At 37.7% G+C, this 21,757-nt stretch overlaps 1 long non-coding RNA gene across 1 annotated transcript in view; it reads right to left on the bottom strand.

Annotated features, from left to right (window-relative positions):
- Positions 1–21,757, bottom strand: part of LOC126869842 (uncharacterized) — a 210,896-nt gene that overhangs the window by 67,182 nt on the left and 121,957 nt on the right. The window lies entirely within an intron of this gene.

A 21,757-nucleotide genomic window follows, 5' to 3' on the forward strand; every position in this document is an offset into this window, starting at 1 on the left:
TTGCATGTCCCCTGGGACGAGTTGAAAGAGGACATGGCGAACCCACCTAAAGTAGATTCGTGCCGAGCGGCGTGCCGGTGTATAATGATGCGGTGGCGCGCGCGCGAGTGAGCGAGCGAACTGCGGACCAAAGAGTCAGAGGACGATGGAAAGAAGCAAGAGGGCGAAAGAGGAACGACGGGAAGCGAAACTCTGGGACGAGTACCGAGGCCTGGCGGAGGAGCGACGCAGCGAGGATGCGTGTCGTTCCTTCGTTCCTCTTCGTCTGAGGTTTGCTCGCGAGCGACCGAGACGAGCGAGAACGACGGAACAGCCAGAGCGAGGAGGCTAACAATGAAGGGCAGAGGAGAGAAAACAAGAAAAAAACGCGACGAGGAAGAAAGAAGAAGAAGAAGAAGAAGAAGACGAAGAAGACGAGCAGAGGGGGAAGCTTCGAGTGTCGGCACCTCGCCGCTAGAGCGGACCACACACGTCGATGAGTGGCTCTCAACTCGTGGATCTCTTGCAGATCTAAACTGACCGAAATGCTTGTAATGTCACGCCTGAATCTTTGTCGTCGACCACTTTCTTGCGAAGGGTGCTTTTAGGCTCGTCTAGCTTTCTTATCGAGGAAAGAGGTCTTTTAAGATTTCACTTAAATGGATTTATGGGTTTTGCCGAAGCGAAGGATCTTAATTGTTCCTTTATACAGGCTTTTGTTTAGTTGTGCCGTTCCTTTAGATTCCGCAGATTCGTTTGTGTCTTTATCTTTGCTGTCTGTTGTCATTTCACTGAAGCAGCAAGGATCGAATACAACTTTTTGGAGTACGTTGCAATTATCTTTTTATCAGATCGGTCATTCATTTCTTGACAAATATTTTCTGAATTTGTACAAGTAAGATGGAATATAGCCACGAGATACGTAAAAGTTCATAGACATGTGTTTCCTAATTCATGCAAAATACTAGCTTCGAAAACGCATGCAACGTTCGGAAATAAGTAGGACAGTCGCTGAAGATTAAACACCACGGACAAATTCGACTCATCGGATTACAATTTATACGCGTTGAAACGGGCGCACGATTTCGGTGCCGATCGCGACCCAACAGCGATATTTTGATGTCGTGACAGTTGAAATCTCAACGAGCATCCTCCGTCTCGTTTTGTACCACGAGCGGTGTTCACCGTCTCGAATCTACCTACCACCGGCAATTTTGCGAATTTCTTTCAGATGAAATCTGAAAGTGCACGCGTAATGACTGGTTTCACCAGGTGGCCTCGCATCCGGAACTAGATGACACGCACAATCGCCTGGGTTGTTCTTCAAAAATATATCGATCCTTCGTATCATGCGAGTACAATTAGCGAAATTAATGAAAATTCAAGTAAATTTCAACGTAATAACACGAAAGTAAATATCCTAGATATTTAAGAGTTCTTATTTAGCATTATAAACATGGCAATTATGCATAATTAATATTACGAGCTTAAAGATCCTTGAAGATGAATTCCAATGAGGTCAATTGGAATCATTGAAAATTGTTCACTCTGAGATTTATCTTCTCAGAAAGTGTTAATTTTCCAGCATAAAGAATGGAACTTTTTGCAACCTAATACTAATATACTTAATACTGAAGCTTTATTAGTCAAAAGATTATTGATCAAATAGAAGCAGATCTAACCGAACATAAGAATATTTTCAAAACTGTCAGTGGCAACGACTTCACGAGTCGAAATGTAAAATGAAGATAAATAAAACAGAAGAAGAAATAGATGTTTTCGTAGTACGCAACGATAACTTTACATACGACCTTATCCCAGGATTGGATGCCATAAAGAAATTCAAATTAAAGCAAGACGAAAATTTAAGGGGGTGTCTTGAATTAGAATGTTCGAAAACAGCGTCTTTTTGTGCTTTTTTTTAGGAGGGAACGAAAGAAATGAAGTTACTGAATTTTAGGGTATGGTTTTATATAAATCTAACGAATAGAAAAAATTTTGTTAAAATTAAAAAAAAATTATGACAGATTCCTAAGCCTGTTTCATGGGCTGCAGTTTTCAATCGGCGCGAAAGATCCACCTCGTAATTCTTGACCGAAACGAAAAACCAAAAAAGGATTAAATTATTATGTATTTTTCTTCTCGATGAACTAAAAAAGTTCGTCAAAAAGTTTATTTAAACAATTGTTATAGCTCCTTAAAGTTTATTTTTTCTTTTTAAAAAACACATTTTTTTTATTAAACCTACCAAAATTTTAATTTCACACTATTTTCTGCCTTTTTTTTTAGTTCATCGAGAAGAGAAATATATAATAATTTAATCCTTTTTTGGTTTTTCGTTTCAGTCAAGAATCACAAGGTGGATCTTTCACGTCGATTGGAAACTGTAGCTCATGAGACGGGCTTAGAAATCTGTTATAATCTTTTTTTACTTTAAAAAAAATTTTTTGTATTCGTTAAATATATATAAACTCATACCTCAAAGTCCAATAACTTCGTTTCTTTCTTTCCCTTCTAAAAAAAATCACAAAAAGACGCTGTTTTAGAACATTCTAATTCAAGACACCCCTTTAAGAGTTACTCTAAAAGTAAATCACAAAGAAGAAGAACTAATATTCAAGAAGAAAAAGGAAAGAAAGAATGATCAGAAGAGAAAAAAGATAAACACTATTACATTTTCTTTTCGTTGTTCCGTTCATTTATTTTTCCTTTTTACAAGCACCCTATTCGTAGAAAAGAGTTAGCAATTAATTGACCGACACAGAGCATTATGATGAAACGTCTCTACGGATTATAAATTGGTCCAACATTTCTCACAGTGTGTATTATTATTAGAAATTAACGGAAAGACTCCGGGATTTTTGGAATTTAATTTTTATTAAATTTCGATATCTTTGGACTGTAATTCATATCATAGTTCATATCATAGATGATATATCCACTACAACCTAGTGCTAATTTCCTGGAATCTATTTAGTAGAAATTTATTTGAATTTTTTCTTACATCAGGTATCGAAATATTTGGACATCGGTATAAGCAGATATTCGCAAAAATACCAGCTGTCGACCTCGTGATAACGAGGCTTCTGTCGAAATGAAATCAATTACAAACTCGCAATTACCAGGTGACTTCCGTGAAAGAAAGAAATCGATGTGGAGTTAATGACACGTCTTCGCTTCGGTTTAAGATTTCTTTGGCCGATCAACGAACGAGCATGACATTAAAATGTCATGAAACGCGACGAGCCGAATTTCACTGTCAGACAGGCAACGTTCACCGTTCGTTTTACATCGCTGCTTCCAATACCGTGATCGTTCCAACTCATAGCCGTGTCATAATTCCAAAGAAGAATTTCACTGTGAGAAGTTCGTAGGAGCAAAGAAAACGGTCGCATGTTCCTGATGGAATCGCGGCACACTCGCGAGCTTAAAAGGCAATATTAACGCTTTCGCGATCTTAACGAGACGTAATTGCAGCTTTTTCACTGGATGATGGAAATCATTTGCTGGCACTAAAGAACCTCCATTGTGGAGTAGAAATATTAAGAATAAAGAAAGCTTTATTCTCTTGTATTACTAGAAAATTATAAAACTTCCGCGAGTTATTTTAATTTTGTACGCAAAGCCAGTTTAATCTTTAGAGATTATTCAAGTGTATGGAAAAGTTTGCAGCTTCAATATTTGAAACATTTGCATAATATGGAATTAAACTTAACCCTTTGCATTCTTATGTCGAGTGTGATTCGACATTAGTTTTTATCTCAGGAGCTCCCTTGTCGAGTCCACCTTTTTTTGTAAAACGTGCAAAAAAAAACCAGAAAAATTAATTATTATAAAATACAATACCGTGAATAAAACTGGTATTTAAGTGAATTTCTTTCTTCCTTTATTTATTTCAATTGTCTTATTTTTTTAGTTAAAGTAAATTTCAAATAAAATAAGCAAGTAAAACAAGAAAAGCGTTGGGAGCTGCTGCTAACGAAATTAAAATAAAATTCCGAGTGCAAAGGGTTAATGTAAAATTAAAAAATTAAAAATTGTTAAAAGAACCGTAGAGACGAGTACATCAGATTGTTTAATATGTATAAATAATAAACAAACTTTTTATAAACGTTTTCAAACATTTATAAATATCTTAAGACTAGCATAATACATATTTAAATTTGTTGACAATATTTTTAAAGATAAAGGTAATTATCGTTTCTTTATTTCGGCTTTAAATTACATTTTTTAATTATCGTTAGCTGATTTCTCAAAAAATGGCTATGCTGTCAAAAGGATCCTCAGTATGATAAACATTACGTTCGATCATCCTTTGGAAGCCTGATAGATACATCAGACCAGTCAAACACTACACGATCCTTTTCTTAATTTTCGAGTAATATCTGATGAATACTTGTTTTTCATTTTATCGCGAATCATGAAAATCACATTAACACTTTGACTGCCACGCCGAAATCACATGTTTCGCTCAGGACGCCACGGGAGTATTTTTATTATTCAAAGCATATAATGGCAAAATAATAATAAATTGATAATGTAAGACAACATTCTTCTCCAATGGACCGTTTATCTTATTGGTGGTATCTTACGGGTGGTCACCCGTGACTACCATGGCACCTTGGTAACAGTTGATAGCGACGTATTATAACAAAGCTTCGTTTATTTCAACAAACCATTCGCACTCGTTATTTCGCCGTAAGCAAAACGTCCAGAATATATTGTTGAAACATGTACAAGATATCAGTAAACAGTATTTGCTCATTCTATATATAATAGTAAGGTGGAGAGACAAGCGTGACATTTTCATGATTTCGACGAAACATTCGGCTGAAATGGTGGAGGTTCGCAAAAAAATTATGTTTGTGATAAACCAATGGTAGTGGTAGATCACAACAGAGGAAAATGTGCTGTAGATTTATCGGATCAAATGATAGCATATTCTACGCCACATAGAAGAACCTTCAAGTGGTATATCAAATTAGCTTTAGAGTTACTGTTAAATACATCAATTTCAAAGGCGATTATACTCTATAAACAAGCAACAAACACAAAAATCAAGGTATCAAATTTTAGAATGACACTCGCAATGCAGCTTACACCAGTGCCATTCATCAGAGCCGTCAAATATACCTATTCGACAAAGATTGCGACACGAAATGCAGAAGGAAGAAGGGCAAGCGTACCTGGCACGAAAATTTTGCAAAGTGCTATAAAAAAAATGTTAAACAGTCAGGATCAAAAATTGCTAAGAATCGGACCAAAAATGTGACCACCTATCGTCCAGATTGTATCGATGAGCCACATTTATGTTTAAAGTGTTTTGACACAGTGCACCATTAGATGCAAGATTTGTTCTCATTTTTTTTTATTGATGTTTTAATAAAAATGTTTAATTGTTCAATGGGGCACTTTTTATTTCAAAGTATCTTCTATTCATCGGTTATATATAAGCAAAACGTCCAGAATATATTGTTGAAACGTGTTGATGATATTAGTAAACAGTATTTGCTCATTCTATATACAATAGTAAGGTATGTTCACACTTCTAACTTCAATTATATAATTATAAAGCAGCATTTACGATTATTTTCTAAGGTGTGTTTATAATAATATTCGTAGATTACTCTTGAAAGATATGGATGCAAACACAGTGCACCGTTAGATGCAAGATTTGTTCTCATTTTTTTTTTTTTATTAATGTTCTAATGAAAATATTTAATTGTTCAATGGGGCACTTTTTATTTCAAAGTATCTTCTATTTATCGGTTATATTCAAAATACCCTAATTGTCAATATTCATTCAATTTTTACAATTGTTACAAATAAGAAGTTCAAACTCTCCGGTCAATGATTACCGTGGCGTCACAGGAGAAACTGTGGCGGGTCATATACGACCAACGTAGCAGTCAAAGTGTTAAGGAGCGATGCTTATCGATGAATCACGAGTCGATCGCGTTCTTCGAAGGTTTCGAGTCGATAGCTTTTGTCGCATACATTGACGTGCCAATTTTAATACGCGAAACATCGACCTCACGATTATTCAGATTATTCCAGAAGCTAATGCCGTTTCGAGCGTGCGATTCGCCAACACAATTTCTCGCGCGTGTAATCTTTCACGTCCACATGTTATTTCCAATGGCGGTTAATGGTGGTCGTTCCTGCACGCATCCTGAAAACACGATTTATTACTCAACACCGCGGTTGAAATTAATCCTGCCCGTCGATTGCGTGTTTGTCAACTGTTTTTTTTAAACGACGACCGTACACTCGAACGATTCTCTCGTTTTTTCTTCATTTGGAAGCTTAAAATTATTAGTGCTTGAGAAGTAGTAAAATTTTCATGGCAAATAATATTTTCGTTTAATCCTTTGACGATGTAATGAAATGAAGGAGAATTCGAAACGAAATATTTAACAGATAATTATTTCCTTATCAAGATGTTTTACAATTCCTGATGCCAAATATAAAAGTATACGTATAATAGATATTTTGAATGTTAATGGCAGATGGATATTGTTAATCGCGTTGCGTATGGTGATTAGATTGCGAATATTTACGCAAATTTATAGCTTTATGAAGGTAATTTTAAAAACGGAGCTTCGGTAGAAATTTCTTTCCTGACTACAAATTAGAACCAGTAATATAATTTGCATAGTTTATATATTTCTACATATTAGCATGCATTCTGTGCAATCTTGCCTTTTGAAATTTCCCATAAATGTGTAGAGGATGGTTGATCGTGAGATTTATTGGACGAGATTGCTCGTTGTTGAAACCGTCAAGTATATTTAAAATGTTAAATAAATAAATATAATTAACATTCATTAATATTCATTATACAGTGTATAAGTCGCAAAATAAGATCGCTAATAATTCGTTAATAACTGATCGATACTCGTAGATACTGCTCGTGCGACTAACTGTTAACTGATTGATAACTGTTTGATAACTGAACTTCCTTACGATCGCGTCCGTTTATTTATACTGGTCGGGGAAGAGCCGAAGAATTCTAATTCGTCTTCGCATGACAGTTGCACGTAGCGGCGACATTGTTTTGCCCGGAGTTTATTTATTATTACATGTTGTGTATCCCAACGATATTGGTACTCCGAGGCAAAACAACAACATGATTTCAATTGTCCTCTAGCTCACGTGCCGCTACAAATGCATAAAAATTCGCAATCTGATGATGATATTTACGATATGAGATTTATAACAGCACCTACTCCGGGTTTCTCTTGCACTAAACTGTGAAAGAGTTAATCAAGTATTCACCGATGCTGTTCGATCTTTTCCTTATTGAAGTTATAATTAGCTATAAATAAACTAACTTACATTAACTACTGTAAACTACAAATTTTAACATACATCAACAACCATATATTTTTTATAAATATGACAAACTTTAATGCGATGAAATATCGCCTTAAGGTAAAGCGAATGGAATCGCGCGTTGAAATTAACGTGTCGTCACCTGTGCCTGGTAACCGGTAGCCATTATTACCTGTGTAATCTCCCTTCGACTGATAATTCCCACGTTCCGTGGCCTCATCCTTTTCTCCACGACTGGTGAACGACTGTTGCCTTCTTCGCTGGTTTCTTCGCTAACGAACTTCGCAAATAATATATCTACTGGACGTTCGACTGGTAATTGCAAAAGGCTGGAAGCGATTATTTAAGTAACGATTCCTCGTTCGTTCTATCATAATTATCAATTAGAATTTAAGGGACATCGTTAAATAACCGATTTGTTAGCGACCAGGTGTTCAGTTAAATATACTCGAGTCGATTTTATAGACGATGAAATCGTGCACTCTAATTTTTACTTGCAAGTTCAAGGTATTCTCTGTTACAAAGAATCATCAACATCAGCAAAGGATATAAAAATAGAACCTTCATTTACCAACGTTTTTCTCTCATGGAAATCTTAGATGTTACGTTTCCTTCGTCTTATTCTCTTCTTCTCTTTGCAATCTGAACGATCTCCTCGACAAAATAAATTTCTTCTTGTCGAGCATCTCGCGCTACGATACGTCTTCCTTCTTTCTTCTAGTCTTATTTTCCAGACTGGAATTGCCGTTCGCGTTCTCCCGTTCACCGTTTCACACCACACTCAGCAGAATTACGATTTCCTTGGTGAGCCGGTCGTAAGGCTTCGCTATTTCAATTAAGCGCTTCGTGTTCCCCCCCATATGCACCATTATGGCACCGCGGTATCACGACCGATAACGAATATCTGGCGACACGCGAATCCAGACTTTTTCCTTTCCCCATTCGCGATTTTCTACTCGTGTTCCAGTCTACTTTCTATTTTTTCTATTATCTTACGATAATCTAAACACCTTTTCTCTAGGCTCTTTGTTTCTTTTATTTACGTGCTTCTTGGAATTGTTCAAGATTATAATACACGATATTAAAAGTCAGATAGCTACAATGTAGGAGTCAATATAAATGTGCGTTTCATTGTATCGTAGTCGCATTTATTTCTACGTTGCTTACGTTGTTTAACGTTTGTAATTATTGGGGCATAAATCTAGCACCGCGCAATTACGGCATCTGTAGTTATAAATTTGCATATAACTGATTAGTCATGCATTTTCATAAGTAGTCGTTCATTTGTTATGGCACAACAACGACCTTTACACGTTATAAAGTATTAGTTATATTTGATACAACATATTAGTAATTTTAACGACTGAGAAAACTTCATATATAGCAAATAATATTCTTCATTATCGGTTATAATTATTAAACAACAATTATTAACTAAATAATGTAGCCAACCAAATGTAAAATATACAGTGCTGTATCATAAGAATAAAAATCTGGAAAAAGTTCGTTTCAACAAGTGAGACAGAATAATAAATAACATTAAGCAACATTTACACGACATAGTATCACGCCATAATAATTGATTTATAATTCTCAATGAAAATTGATTGTAAAATTGTAAAAAAAAAAAATTAAGCTACATTTAAGTATATTTTAATTCCGATTGAAATTTTACTTGAAGCTTTCACAAAATAATTCGTCATTCGAAATCGGGAAAAGAATCTTGGATTTTTTAATCGAATCGCAGAAGCAAACCGCAGCGTGGTAAACGAATGTCACAGACGAGGAAACAAGATCGACCATCGTAAACGGGTATTGTAAAACATCGTGGTCGGTCTTGGGCAGAAACCGCCGTGAACGATCCTTTTCAAGGATCTCGGAAACAACTATGCAAGGTGTACGTTTATCCGCGAGAGATTCGTTCCAGACGGAAGCCGAAATTTCCTGCGTGTCGAGAAGTTAAAAAGTCGACCCTGACCTACTGCGCTTTGTAGCTGTGCTCCAAGAGATCAGGAAGGTTCATGGTTAGTTCGAAAGTTAATCGGCAAATCCCGTTTGCCCGGGGCCCCCGCTTTCGACACGCTCGTCCTTTGCAATTTCTAAACGCGGGGTCGCTGGTTTTCCTCTGAGGTGCATCGCTACCCTTTGCGATCCTTCAAATTGTCAAGATAAATATCCCAAATCCGGTAGAATTTTGCTGTGGAGTCCTTACATCTAAACTTTTGAGAAGAAGATTTTTGCAGGCTCAAATTTAACTCATAAAAATTGTATGGAATATAAGGGAAGATTTTGTTAGAGCATATAAAGGTTTGGTAAGACATTGTTGTCACGAAACCACAGGTAAATCGCGTGTTATTTTGAGGTCGAAAAGTCAAAATACCAGCTTGCTTTTATGTAAAGAAGGATTGAGGAAAATGCGAAACACCGACTTTTCTAGGGTTTGGTAAACGTAAACATGACTTAATGACTTTTTAAGCCGGATAATAAGATGAATAAATAACTCTATGGTTGACCGACGTGAGGAAGATTATTTTAAATAGCAGGTAGATTTCGCAGCTGTGACTAAGGTTTGTGGTCTATCTTCCATCTTTGAACTAAAATTTCATTATTAAGCTGAAATTAAATTTAAAATAATGTTACACAACGTTCTTGCTTGAAGACTACAATTTTCTTTAACATTAAAACCATTTGCTAAAGTATAACATTCCTGATAAAAATATTAAGATATATGGCATATGAAAAAATAGGTATAATATAAACTGCTATCCATATATTGGTGCTATGCACATTCTTGTTTTGTCAAAGTGTTCAAAACATCTAAGCTATATTGTTTTCTTGTTGTTTGGACTTGCGCCTTTAATTTAGTAAAAAATTGTATCGATTAGTTATTTAGTTTCGTTTTTATCCCAATTTAAAAATGGAAGAACATGACGCGCATTTCAGACATATTTTATCGTATTATTTCCGAAAAGACAAGAACGCATCGTAAGTACACAAGAAGTTATGTACCGTATATGAGAATGAAGACTTGAAAGAAAGGCAGTGTCAAAATTGGTTTGCCAAATTTCGTTCTGGTGATTTTTCACTGAAAAATGCTCAACGATCTGGCCGTCCAGTTGAAGTTGATGAGACCCATATCAAGGCCATTATCGATTCAGATCGTCGTAGCACAACGCGTGAGATTGCAGAGAAGCTCAATGTATCGCATACATGCATTGAAAAAAAATTAAAACAGCTTGGCTATGTGAAGAAACTCGGTTTATGGGTCCCTCATTAGCTTAAGGAAATTCATTTGACGCAACGCATTAGCATCTGCGATTCGCTTCTGAAACGCAACGAAATTGATCCATTTCTGAAACGACTGATTGCTAGCGACCAAAAGTAGATAGTTTATAACAACGTTAATGGGAAAAGATCGTGGCTGCTGCAAGATGAACCAGCCCAGACGACACCAAAAGCTGAGATTCACCAAGAAAAGATTATGCCGTTAGTTTGGTGGGATTATAAAGGAATTCTGTACTTTGAACCTTTACCAAGAAACCAAACGATTAATTAAAACGTGTACGTTGAACAACTCGCCAAACTGAGCGATGCAGTTGAAGAAAAGCGGCCACAATTGGCAAATCCTAGGGGTGTAGTTTTCCAGCATGACAATGCGAAGCCCCACACATCTTTGGACATTCGCCAAAAATGATTGGAACTTAGGTTGGGATGTGTTGTCACATCCACTATATAACCCTGACTTTGCGCCTTTAGATTACCATTTATTTCGTTCCATGCAGAACTCCTTAAATGGTACAATTTTTAATGACGCTGATGATGTAAAATCACATTAATTCAGTTTTTTGCTGGCAAAAATCAGAAGTTTTATGAACATGGAACTATGACACTGCCTGAAAGATGGTAAGTGGTCGTCTAGAAAAACGGTCAATATCTAATTGAATAAAGTTATGTTTCTAAGCAAAAATTTTGAGTTTTCTTCAGTCATTTAGTCGTCAACCCAATATTTTACAGAAAAATTTGTGGATCCTAGAAGACCTCTATAAAATCTATAAAATTTCTATAAAAAATTGCCAATTAGAGTAGCGTTAGATTCAATAGCCGCGAAATTTCGAAAATTACCTGTTATTGCAGACCACGTTGGAAAGTTGTTTTAGGTGATGCTGGAACTCAAAATATTTTCGAGTTGTCAGAGTAGCGAGGCGAATCACGTTTCCATGAAACGTCGTTCGAGACCGAGTTGTCAAGGACGACACAGTTTTGACAACTCAGTCACGGGAAATCTGATTATCTCTGCAGGATAACGGACCCCTACTGTATCCAAGACAGCCGCGACTGGTATACCTGTAACTGCTACCTGAAAACATTTTCCGCTCGGAGTAAGCGCGATGTCCTTCGCGCCGCACGAGAAACCTTCAATAGCCCTTTCGATATACGGAATGTTGAGAACGAATTGCTGGTATAACATGTTTTCCTTGCCCGATTTTCTGACTGGGTAAACACGAATCAAATGGATGTAGAAAAATATTATTTAGCCTATAGATACCTGCAATGTATATGTCACTCAAAAGTTAGACTGACCAATCTCATTTTCCAATTCCAATTTTATTTTTGTATCAAAATACATAATTAATATTTAACTTTTTAGGAATCAACCGATTAATCTCGATGTAATATTACTGCAATCATATTCGATATTATGATTTTATTCTAATTAGATTTTATTTCCAAGTGAAATCTTTTTACTGTTCTAGGCTTCCAAAAATATCTGAAAAATTCTGGAATATTTATTAATGTGTATAGTTACCGAATTATACGACCTATTGCTAAGTCAAATGTTTGGAACTTATCCGATAAAGATAAAAATTCGAGCAGAAGAATTTAATAGTGAAGAATCAATTTTTCCACAGACGATTAACTTCGACTTGATCGAAGGAGACAGACATCTTTGTGTAGCAACAAGAAACTGGACGCAGTAGTATTTACTGGATTAGGCAAAGATAATTAAGAGATAACGAGACAATAACCTGATTACTCTTGATACGATTTCAAAAGGTAACCGATTCTATGAACTAAAAGCTAGTCTTTCTAATTACTCCACCTCATCTGGACATTCTAGATCAGAAATGAAAAAGAAGATCGTTTGCTGAGCCAGGAATCTCCTGGCGAGCAATTAGTCACAGCAACAACAATGAGGCCTTCTGTAAAGCTCGAGTATAAACAAACTCCTTTTTCATTACCAGCTTTTTCTTCCAACTACCGCAACGAACAATGCAACACGCATTCTCCTGCTGCGGACGTCGATTTCATTTTTGATCTACGAATCGAAGGAAACAGGAATGAAATTTACGATAAAAATGTGTGAAAATATTTTTCCCATAAATTGTCACATTGTGAGATATTATTAAAAAATTAGAACGATGAAACATGTATGTCTCGTTGAGGATGAAGCAAGAGTCCTTGGAATTGTTATTGTAAATTGGAAAAAGTTCGAACAGCGGTCGCGAGGGAAATCGTGCTGTCTGGAAAAATTGGTCGACGGATTCGGCGTAACGAAAACGATGGCTTTTTCAGGTACTGGCCTGCCTTTTCCGGTGATAACAATCCGGATGGAACGAATTGTGTTTTCGAAACATAGACGCCTCTCTACGATTGTTGCGAGCTGCCGAGTCAGCCTCGCCGACACCTGCGCTTCGTTTTTGAACCGGGACTAATCCAAGGGCTCGTTCTTTTTGCTCCACTATTTTCTTCAAACGAGGATAAAATACGCTGTTTAATCGATAGACACGATAGAAGAGATTTTACAATAATTTCGGATTTTACAATAATTTTACAATAATTGCGATGAAGTGAACGACTGTACCGTCAGCGTAAATCTTACGAATATTTTTGGAAATGTACATTTTCTCTTAATTATTGAAAACGTAAAATACAAGATTTAAAAAGCATAATTAATTACGTCGATAAATATTAAATTATCTGAATCAGTAGTACTTGAATTAGTTAATTAGTAATAATTTTCTTGAAAATTCTTCAACTCGAAACATTCACAATGTATTTTATTCACAATGTCTTAAGATTGTTATCATTCCGGCTGATTAACAACAACTAAGAAACTGGAAACGCAATCACGATTCATCAGAAAATAATCGAGGCAAAGATCTTCGATCCCAAACGCTCCACTCGAGGATCTTCGACGTACTTTAATATAATACGCATCTGATAAGCCATCACCAATGAAAGAGGGAGAAGGAGAAACGAAAACTACCTCTCAGCTGTGTCTCAGCTTACCATAATTGCGAACTTCTTTCCGCGCTTAATGCTTCCACTATTACACGAGTGGAACCTGTTTTTCCACGTTGCGACGCTGGACAACGGCTAATTTTCTTTTCTGTCACATCTTTCTCTAAAATATACCCAGCGTTCGTGCGGTGGTGATCAACGACGCGTTTGAGAAGCAAGCGTCTCTCCTACGAACCCTTGCAACCAAGTCGATTCACGTGGACGAATACCTACAGGTTGATTCATAAATTCATGTGAGTGGAGGGTGAATCTGTGCGCTAAAACAATTTCTAATTATTTAGAATATAATCTGGTTGATTTTGATGACCTTAAAATATGTTGTATTCTAGTTTCATATCCATTTTGTATTATCTCTGCCCCATGTCGACCATCTCGGCGTAAGTTCATACATTTTATGATTTTTAGAAGAGTAATCGGTGGACTGCATACTTTTATTTATTTATGGGAAATTTAAAGATACGAATCCGTGGATATTCGTTGTAACATTTAACCCTTTGCACTCCAATGTCGAGTGCCACTCGACAAAGGAGCTCCTGAGATAAAAACTGATGTCGAGTCTTTCAGTCCCAGCTTTTTTTGTGAAACGTGCGAAAGAAAGTCAGGATTGCATCCTGGAAATTGTTTCAAGATATATCGTACGCTTGAAAATTACAAAATGCAACAATAGTGTGACTAAAACTGGTATTTCAGTGAATTTCTTTCTCCCTTCGTTTATTTCAATTGTCTTATTTTTTAGTTAAAGTAAATTTCAAATAAAACGCCTAAAAGCGTTGGCAGCTGCTGCTAACGAAATTGAAATAAAATTCCGAGTGTAAAGGGTTAATAGATGAAAGGAATCTCTGCCTTGGATTTATTCTTTTAATTATTTTCAGAAAAATATCAAATTTGCATAAATATTCGCGGCCTAGTAATTCCGTCTTAGTCACATTGATCGAAATTGTTCGTAAAGACTAGTTGAAAATTCAAGACGTACTTAAACTGTATATGGCCAATGTTAGTGCGTTGGGACATGAGGCGGCCACTTGGAATATATTAGGTTGTCCGAAAGGTTTCTTTCGTTTTATAAGGAAATAATAGACGCACAATGTTTTTTGTTTTATTGAATTATGCACGAACGTAATAATATAGGAATCATAATTCAATAAAATTCAATAAAATTCAATAAAATAATATAAAACAAAAATTGTTGTTCATCTATCATCACCTTATGAAACGAAGGAATCTTTTCGGACAACCTGATATCATCACTCATAACTCAACAACCAACTTACGTTCAATGCGTAACGTACGATGTTTTTTATTCATTCTAATGCGTACCACTTGAAGTATCGACGCGCGTTTATGCATCAACCTGTATACAACGAGGGAGGAAGTACGAATCTCGTTTCGTCTACTTAACTTGTGGCGAACGTTGCCTCGAGTGTGTGGTCGAGCCATGGCAAAGAAGCTGGTTACGAACGAAGAGCTGACGACCATTAGAATAGAAGGCACCGGGCACAGGTTCGCTTATGCGAGCAGCACGGCTAGTGCCATATTCGGCCGGACCGAGGTGCTGGATTACGCAGAACACGTACCAATTTTACATCGGGTTCCGCGAGGCCTCGCGGTTCCACCGTATTCGTGCGTTTTTAGCCCGGCTGCAGACCAATGTATATATACAGGGCTGGTTGGCTGACTCGTAAATGGATTAATGTGATTAACGGGCAAAGGGAAAAAGTTCGTCCCGGTAATTGGTTCTCTTGTCGGGGCTATAGAGTCTCGTGCCCCTTATGCCCCCTGTGCCCGGTCTTATTGTTCCCTTTTGGCTGCGGACAAGATAGTAGAATGCGGCTTAGGATACGATCAAGGAAAAAAGAAATCCGTGTGACGAGGCGATTCTCGGTGTTTCCCTCTTCTTCAACGTCATAAGAAGAATAGAATTGTACTACCTACATGACGGCGTAATCGGTGTGCGTCGGAGAAAAAAATTGGAGCGCGACAGGGCATTCGAATGGACTCGTTACTCGGCTATTCGTCCGAGACCCTTGTCTACAAATAACGCAAAGAAAGTGGCTCTGCTTCTTACCGACCAGTTCACTTTGTAACTGATTTTATCCAGGAAAAAGTTGCAAGCAAGTTGTTCGGTTCGATGGAGAGAGAGAGAGAGAGAGAGAGAGAGAGAGAGAGAGAGAGAGAGAGAGTAGTAATATCCCGAGTTTTTATGTATTTATATTTCATTTAGTATAAAATGGATTAGAAAGAATATCGTGTAAATAATATGCAGAACATATACAGATATATTGTATTAGGTTGTCCGAAAGGTTTCTTTCGTTTCATAGGGTGATAATAGATGAACGACAATTTCTGTTTTATATTATTTTATTTAATTAGATATGATCCATTTCGTTCTATTTCTATTATTATGTTCGTGCGTAATTAATATAAAATAATATAAAATAAAATAAAAAATAAATATAAAATAATATAAAATAATATAAAATAAAATAAAAAATAAATATAAAATAATATAAAATAATATAAAATAAAAAACATTGTGCGTCTGTTATTTCCTTACAAAATGAAAGAAACTTTTTGGACAACCTAATATATAACCGCGAACCGTTAATTTTTGATATAATAAATAATTGTATATTTCTTTAAATAATCCAACGTGTACTCGCTGAGACAGACGCGAAACTCTCGCGCGACGAAGCCCATTCATATACATTGAATTATCTCGGTAAATGCAACCATATTACATTTACACTAAGAAAAGGGAAACCACCAAATATCCAATTGAACGACACGCACATAACACAAACGAGGCAATACCTAGGACCCCACTTAGACACACAACTTACTAAATCAATTGTAGACAAAATACGGATAAAAAGAAGACAGATGTACTGGCTACTTGGTCGAAACTCTAAACTCAACATAGAAAATAAACTGAAAATCTACAAAACGATAATAAAACCAATTTGGACGTACGAAATACCACTATGGGGCACAGCAGCAACGAGCCACATAAATAAACTAAAGTCGCTACAATCGAAGATACTGAGAACAACAGTCAACGCTCCATGGCATGTCAGACACGAGGATATACGCAAAGACTTAAAAAACGATATACAGGGTGATACAAGCGGAAAGGGGGTGATTCTACGCGGAAAAAAAGTCGAAAATTAATTAAAATTAAATAAAAATTTTTTTTTTAATTTTTCCATCGAGACAACGATCTACAGTGAGATCCGTTATAACGAGAAGTGATAAAGTGCACGCGTACCGAGCGAAAATTCAAAGTCGATTTTCTCGAAAACAAAGCCTCAAACGAAAAATTTTTATTCTATATTTTTGACTTCTTTTTTCGCGTAGAATCACCCCCCTTCCGCTTGCACCGCCAGTTACCAACCACCCTGTATATATTAGGTTGCCCGAAAAGTTTCTTTCGTTTCATGAGGTGATAATAGATGAACAACAATTTCTGTTTTATATTATTTTATTTAATTAGGTATGATCCACTTCGTTATATTTCTATTATTATGTTCGTGCATAATTCAATAAATTAACATGAAACAAAAAACATTGTACGTCTATTATTCTCTTATAAAACGAAAAAAAGTTTTCGGACAACCTAATATATATACATTGAATTTTAGACATATCTCTGCCTCTCTCATAGGCATATTATTGGACTGGCAACTAAGTGATTGCGGATTTTGTCATTACTGCCTAATGACAAAATAATGAATGATTATAACGCTACTCTAATTGACAATTCTTTATAGAGATTTTATAGATGATACATGTTTTAGGATCTACAAATCTTTTTGTAAAACATTGAGTAGACAACTAAGTGATTGAAGAAAAATCAAAATTTTTACTTAAAAATATAACTTTATTCAATTAGGCATTGTCCGTTTTTGTCGATGACCTTTTGCCATCTTTCAGGCAGTGTCATAGTTCCATGTTCATAAAGCTTCTAATTTTTGCCAGCAAGAAACTGAATTAAACGTGATTTTACATCATCAGCGTCATCAACAATTTTACCATTTAAGGAGTTCTGCATGGAACGAAATAAATGGTAATCTAAAGGCGCGAGGTCAAGGCTACATGACAAAATCCGCAATCATTTAGTTGCCAACCCAATAGAATCTCTAGATGTCTATCTTTCTTTGTCACGTCCTGTTAAGATCATTTGTACGACGGTTGATCGGAACGTGGATCCACCGTAACCATAGACCTGTGTTATCATACAAACAGTTACAAACGGTAACCTAAATTGTATGAAAGACACAGGTTCCGTGAAACAAAATTCACGTATAAGGGAGAAGCTTTGAATTCTCCTTGAAAAGGGAGAGACACGATTTCCTCGTTCATCACCATCCCCGCCGATAAATCAGTACACTTTGCGGTTGCCCATCGCGTTAGAACGGTTTATAAGCAACATACCGCATGCCAGGGGTGCGGTTATCTTCGCATGTACCGGGTGTGCATTATCTCAGTATAAATACACTGGAGCGATCGCCGGACGCGTAACAGGCCGTGAAAATGAGCGACCGACGTATCTCCTGCACGAGGGTAGCAATGGTATCATCCCTCCGCAGCAGGGGAGGTGGGAGTGGTCGTCGAGTGTTTATAAACGAGATTAGGGGAATCATCGATGGTGTCTCGTGTGGCGCAGGGGTGTGTCTGGCATTAAGGGAAGGAGGGAAGTGCACTTTCGTGGATGTACGACAGGCTTGCCCGTCGGATACTTTCAATCAGCCCGATTGATCGTCTAGTTATTTCGATTCGCACCGCATTCGTCGACCGCATTTATTATCCTTATCCCCACCCCACGGTATAACGATTGTTCGTGTTACGCCGTTTGCCAGGCTGTTGGAGGGTTCCACCGATCACTGGTTGGATATGCTTCGTGTATAGGGACGAATCTTCGAACGAGTGGAATTACGATAATTTGAACTTCTGAATCCATGTTACGTCTCTTTTAGAGTGATCGTGTATTAAGAAGATATTTCTTTGTAAGAATATGAGCCTCGATACTCGTAGATAAATAAATGGGATATCGGTTGCCAGAAAATTCTCAATTGTCAACTGTACTCTACTTCCACAAAAAACTTATCACGATTATAATCGTTGATACTTAAAATTCAACACCTTGTAACTGGTTACAGAACGAAATGATAACCTGGGCAAGATATCTGGTAGTCCACTAATTTTTAAACATTTGTCCGAAGAAAAACTAGTGTCGAAAGTTTCATGAGATCGGACGAATAATGTTGCGCGATATCTGGTCCGGACGCGCATGGCTACGCGCAGGTTCGCTTCTGCTCTAGAAAATATCGCGAGGCTCTCGAAAAAGTGGCGATACCGGGAAAGGGAGAGAGAAAGAGGGGAAAGCGGAGAACTCGCACGCCAAGTTGCATGTGGATCGAGTGCTATGGGCGGCGCAACGCTGGGCCACGCCTCTCGCTTCCCCTCTATGGACGGCGTGGTGGGGAGGCCTTTATCGCGATTGGCCGGCAACCGGTTCGCGAGGTCGTACCAACATTAATTATTCTAAATAAGTCGTCGCCCCTGCGGCGGCTGATTATAGAGTTTGCAGTGCCATAAATAGAACCCGTTTACAAATCGCGTTCGGGGAATAATGATCGCCGCTGCAAGATCCCGCGTCCCGTTCTTTCTTTTGCAAGCCAAACGAAAAACCCAATCAATCCCTGACGTACGAGACGTCGCGATTGGTCTCGCCCTAGGCGTTTTCTCTTTTCGACCAGCCAGTCCTTCCGAGTGACGCGTCTGCTCGCGTATGTATTCCTAACGAACGAATTAACCACGCTTGCCCCCTCGGATGAATCCGCTTCTTGCTGGAATACATTTGGACGGCAATCAGCCCGCAGACGGATGACAGCGTCAAACTTTCAGGTAGATAAATCCTTGCCTCTTCTTTTTTCCCGCTGCTCCAGCTGGAATTTTGGCTACGAAATGAATTAACAAAATGCTGTTCCTTAGAAAACCTTTGTAATTGCGATATGTATGATTATTTTTTGTCTGGTACTTTCTAATTCTTATATATCGACTTCATGTAAAACATAGAATCGACTGAAAATACAACTTTTTTTTGTTAACAAAAAGTATCGTTTTCTCGTGGCCGAATCATTAGATCGATCGTTAAATCAATTTACAGCGATCGATCTCTCCTTGACAAATAACAGTGTACCGGGTTTAGAGACCAAAGGAAGACAGTGTTGGAAACTAGTTTAGAGGATCTCTCCCCTCCAAACGCTGCAATGTTCCAAGTGGAAAGTGGCGCAGAGCGGTGCTCCATTCTCAGACGAGGCCGCTATTGATGGATAGACACGTTATGGTTATTTATAGCGGCTATCTCTATTATTGTTCTTACACGAATCTAACTAGCAACTAACGATCCTTTTGTGGTTCACGTGGCAGCTGGTATCCCTAGGTGTGGTCATTAATAAAACCATGATCTTTAACAACCATACAGCCACAGCATAGAGTTTCTTCGCCAACTTCAGACTGGCGAAACAAAGGAATTGCCTTCTGTTCCCTCGACTAACCCGACCGTGGCGTGGTTAGAAATATAATTTTGCAAGCCACGGGTGAAAACGTGTTATGCTCGTAAACACGTTCACGGAGAACAGGTGTTGCGTAACGTAGAAAATTTTATGGACATGTAAAGAGCCGACTTTTCGCGATTACAGTATTTCTTCGTTCTGTTATAATCGAGAACCGCCGATTATCATCATTATCTTCGCTAGCATTGCCTATTATGTTACCTGCTATCTTGTAAAATGTTCCATTCCACGTTTTTTCCAATAGCCACGTTTATTTCGTCGAATTAACGTTTCCATTTTACGCAATAATTACAATGTCCGTGATTATCAGCGGTACAAAAGTTTATTTCTAAATTAGTTGCGAGATTATTTATTAACATCCGGTTAAATTTCCGAATTTTCCTTAATTACGATTCGATAATGTATCGGTTCGCACGTGACGTGGGGGAATCACGTTTTCTTACGGGCTTTAATTGGCACGATTTTAACGACGGCTCCTTAGAAGTCTCGCGTGCTCCTAATGTATAGGTTGGCTCGTTTCATGTCGTGGGCAAATAACGTTTCCACCAGAACAGCAGAATCTCATGCGATTAGACGTTAAAAGGGTTAATGACTGTAATTTTCTCTTTACTGGTTAATGGTCGAGTGTGTCGTCGCTATTTCTAATGAAGTTAATTACGCCAGCAGAGTGTCCGCGACAGATACCGCAATCATAACGATTTAGATCTCACCTGAACGATAAACGTTTGTTTACCGATGTTAAAAATTACAGTGGAGAAACAAGGTTTTTCGCGATGGGTTTACGAATAGATACGACCGCAATCGAGTAACTTGAGAATTTTTTCATTTTATCACACTTGACAGAAACGATAAGGGGCGAATGGGAACAAATTCGTAGAAGTAAGTCGTAATGTACGCGGATTGGTCGATGAACCATGTTGTGTCCGCCCTTAAACAAACAATCAATCGGCGCGCGTAAACCGAAGCGAAAGAGAGACAAGAAAAAGATGAGCACGAGAGAGAAACTGTGGATCAGCATCTGCATCACGGGTAATACATTTGTTCGTTAACCGTCACGGGGATCCAACGAAAAAGAAGAAGAGCAATGGCGAGAAGTGGTTCGTTCGATGTGGATGCTCTTGTAAATTTTTGTATAAAGCGATTTCGACGTCGAACGATAAAATTCACGTCAGTGAGAAAACGCCTGTCGACTCAAAGAAATGAATTAGCTGCCTCCGGATAGAAAACCGGGGTGGGGAGGAACAAAAGTATGGAGTAGTGGGCATCGAAAAACAGGAGAGGAGGATCGGAGGGCGTGGCTAGCCGGGGAGGGGCAAGATTGTGGGCAAGATCTTGCCCGAGGATGAAGGGTGGGGGAACGAAACGGGGCGGGGAGAAGCTGGCGCTTTTACTGGTATTCGCAGTGGCGCGGATATCTTTGTTTTTTGGAGAAGCATTGCCAAATTACTTGGAAACATTACGAATATTGTACACCGTTCGCGAATTGCAATTAACACGTGTATGCTAACGTGTACACGAACTGTAATTACAGTTCTTCGTTCCTCGTATTTAAAAAACGTATCGAA

Source organism: Bombus huntii, chromosome 9 (assembly GCF_024542735.1).
Source record: "Bombus huntii isolate Logan2020A chromosome 9, iyBomHunt1.1, whole genome shotgun sequence".
NCBI lineage: Eukaryota > Metazoa > Arthropoda > Insecta > Hymenoptera > Apidae > Bombus > Bombus huntii.